This window comes from Mus caroli, unplaced genomic scaffold, assembly GCF_978045245.1.
Source record: "Mus caroli unplaced genomic scaffold, Mus_caroli_1 scaffold_14, whole genome shotgun sequence".
Classification (NCBI taxonomy): Eukaryota; Metazoa; Chordata; class Mammalia; order Rodentia; family Muridae; genus Mus; species Mus caroli.
In genome coordinates this window covers 16772195-16776079 of record NW_028227269.1, presented here as the reverse complement: position 1 = coordinate 16776079, position 3885 = coordinate 16772195, and the positions used below count along the sequence as shown (strand labels likewise).

General features: G+C 48.0%; 1 pseudogene; it reads left to right on the top strand.

Moving 5' to 3' along the window:
- The first annotated feature begins 2185 nt into the window (after nucleotides 1-2185).
- On the top strand, nucleotides 2186-3229 carry LOC147001132 (high mobility group protein B1-like; annotated as a pseudogene).
- Nucleotides 3230-3885: the final 656 nt, after the last annotated feature.

The window sequence follows — 3885 nt, the reverse complement described above, 5'->3', positions numbered from 1 at the left end:
GCCAATAGGAGAAGACAGGATTCCAGGCAGCTAGAACAAGGGTTTTAAAGCCCACACCCACAGTAACACACCTACTCCAAGAAGACCACACCCACTCCAACGAGGCCACACCTCTTAATGGTGCCATGTCCCGGGACAAGCATATACAAACCATCACACTTCCCTAGCTCCCCAGCCATATCCTCCCCTATGCTCTCTAGCACTCTGCCTGTTTCTCTCACAGCTCTGAAGATGTCTGCTCACAGCTTCAATAACCAGCCCAGGCTCCTTCATAGAAGGAGGGCATCCCATTCATTTGCGTATCTTCTGTCCCTTAGGGATCCACCTGGCCAGGTCTAGCTTGTGTGTGATGTGCAGTTGTAACACCAGGTGGGTCACTGAATGCCTGCTATGTGCCATCCACTCTCCTGTTGCAGACAAAGTATTCTCCGAGTCTCACTCTTCAGATCAGGAGTCTGAGGCTCAGGGGAGTGGCATATAGCCCACATTGATCCCTAAGTATGCATCAGCTGATCCACAGACTCTCTCTCTCTCTCTCTCTCTCTCTCTCTCTCTGTGTGTGTGTGTGTGTGTGTGAGAGAGAGAGAGAGAGAGAGAGAGAGAGAGAGAGAGAGAGAGAGATGGGGACTATTGCTGCCCCACTCAGCTCTGTTCATGGATGCTGGATGCTAGGGAATGAAACACTAATCTTCATGCTTGTGCTACCAGTGCAGCATATTTTTGCACAGTTAGCTTCCTCCCCAGGTCAAGACCTGGATCTATTTAGTATTCATACTTGTTGATTTTAGAACTAAATTATTCACACCTTCAGTTGGCACTGGGGCACAGTAAACATTTCCCAAAGGAGAGAATTAACACTCAGAAGCAGACACATGAAGGGCAGCCTCTGGGAGAGCACTCTGAGGGTTGGACTTCTGGTAGACCTCAGACTTTCTGGGAAACCTTGGTTGGTGTGTGCAGGCCAGTTTCCACTATGTTGTCAGGGAAACAAGGTACTCTGTCATAGCTGCTTACCACAGCAGGGTTGCTAACACTCACCACACCCAGCTTGCATGCCACTTTGGTTTTGTGTTGTGGGTTTGTTCTCCAGGGTATGAGGGACTGCCTTGGTGAGCTCATCTTTACTGGTCTCTGAGTGCCACCCATTGATGTGCCTTGCCACTGAGCTTTCACCACTGGCTCCAGGGGAGATCTAGAAGGTTGATGGTCCCCACCCAAGTGTTCTGGTTCTTGAGATCCCTATCCTACTGGATCCTGTCTCCCACTAGAGTTATAGATTCTTGTCATGGAGGGCAACCATCAAATGTGGAATAGAAAGTTGACTCAGAGATAGGACGTTAAGAACTCCCCCTCAGCTGGGCATGGTGGTATATGTCTTTAATCCTAGCACTTGGGAGGCAGAGGCAGAGGCAGAGGCAGAGGCAGAGGCAGAGGCAGAGGCAGAGGCAGAGGCAGAGGCAGAGGCAGAGGCAGAGGCAGAGGCAGAGGCAGAGGCAGAGGCAGAGGCAGAGGCAGAGGCAGAGGCAGAGGCAGAGGCAGAGGCAGAGGCAGAGGCAGAGGCAGGTGGATTTGAGTTCGAGTCCAGACTGGTCTACAAAGTGAGTTCTAGGACAGACAAGGATATACAGAGAAACCATGTCTCAAACAAAACAAAATAAAACAAAGCCAAAGAAATAAATTCTCCTTGACAGTCCTTGGCTCAGCTCACCCCAACTTTTTGGGAAATATTAGAGGCTTAGCAGTCAAGGCTAAGGCAGCAGAAGGTAACAGACATGAGAGCTCAGAGATTTGGGTCTGAATCCTGGCCCACTGTTAACCCCACTTTTCAAAATTAAGTTCTGCTTTCTTGATCATCAAACATTTACTTTGTGTCAGGCCCAGTGTGGGACTCTGGGGTCACACAGATAATAAACATTTCCTTATCTTGCCTAGATCATAGTTTGATGGAAATGTTAAGCACACCCCCAGTATAAGAGCAGTGGTAACCCCTAGTAATGGAAGAGTCCCACTTAGCTCCTCAAACCTATGACTGTCCCCCTCATGGGCCCACAGATAGCAAAGACTTCTTAAGAAATGCACACTGGCTCCCACTCTCACAGTCATTGCAGCACATTGAGCTCCATAGAGACAGTGCCAGGGCAAGCGTGAGCCGGACGGGCACTGGGCGACTCTGTGCCTCGTGGAGGAAAATCAACTAAACATGGGCAAAGGAGATCCTAAGAAGCCGAGAGGCAAAATGTCCTCATATGCATTCTTTATGCAAACTTGCCGGGAGGAGCACAAGAAGAAGCACCCGGATGCTTCTGTCAACTTCTCAGAGTTCTCCAAGAAGTGCTCAGGGAGGTGGAAGACCATGTCTGCTAAAGAAAAGGGGAAATTTGAAGATATGGCAAAGGCTGACAAGGCTCGTTATGAAAGAGAAATGAAAACCTACATCCCCCACAAAGGGGAGACCAAAAAGAAGTTCAAGGACCCCAATGCACCCAAGAGGCCTCCTTCGGCCTTCTTGTTCTGTTCTGAGTACCACCCCAAAATCAAAGGCGAGCATCCTGGCTTATCCATTGGTGATGTTGCAAAGAAACTAGGAGAGATGTGGAACAACACTGCAACAGATGACAAGCAGCCCTATGAGAAGAAAGCTGCCAAGCTAAAGGAGAAGTACGAGAAGGATATTTGTACTGGTTAGTTTTGTGTCAACTTGACACAGCTGGAGTTATCACAGAGAAAGGACCTTCAGTTGAGGAAATGCCTCCATGAGATCCAACTGTAAGGCATTTTCTCAATTAGTGATCAAGGGGGAAAGGCCCCTTGTGGGTGGGACCATCTCTGGACTGGTAGTCTTGGTTCTATAAGAGAGCAGGCTGAGCAAGCCAGGGGAAGCAAGCCAGTAAAGAACATCCCTCCGTGGCCTCTGCTCAGTTCCTGCTTCCTGACCTGCTTGAGTTCCAGTCCTGACTTCCTTTGGTGATGAACAGCAGCATGGAAGTGTAAGCCGAATAAACCCTTTCCTCCCCAACTTGCTTCTTGGTTATCATGTTTGTGCAGGAATAGAAACCCTGACTAAGACAATATTGCTGCTTACAGAGCTAAAGGAAAACTTGATGCAGCGAAAAAGGGGGTGTTCAAGGCTGAAAAGAGCAAGAAAAAGAAGGAAGAGGAAGATGAGGAGGAGGATGAAGAGGATGAGGAAGAAGAGGAGGAAGAATAAGAAGATGATGATGATGAATAAGTTGGTTCTAGCGCAGTTTTTTTTCTTGTCTATAAAGCATTTAACCCCCCTGTACACAACTCACTCCTTTTAAAGAAAAAAAGTGAAATGTAAAAAAAGAAAAGAAAAAAAAGAAATGCACACTGCAAGTGGTATAGGTTGGCATGTAGCCTGCCTCTCACACTGCTTCAACAAATGAGGCTACTGCAAGCTCCTTGTCTACTATTTCCTCATCCGTGAAATGGGCTGATAGAGGCTGTACACATAGGCTTGGGTTCATCTCACTGAGTTCCATGTACTTACTTGGAGAATATACAACTTTCATAGAAGATTGGTCTTCCTTGATTATCCCATATTCACGTGTGGATCGAACCTTTAGTAGGATCAGTAAGTCTCCCACCTTCCAGGACATAATGGAAGAGATGGCCAGGATCAAGGGGCATGGCTGCAGAATGAGAGCTGTCGACTGTGCAGCTACTGAAATTGCTTGTGTACACACTTTGCCACTGAGGACTGTGTTCTGTGAGGACACATGCCATTGAAGGGTGGCTGTGGAAAATAGCCACAAGGACATTGCAACAGCTGTCCTTATTTGTGGCAGGAACTCTGACCTGGGAACTCCAGGCTTCAGACTGGCAGGTTTTCCCCAGGGTCCTTTCTTCACCCTTGCCTGGAGC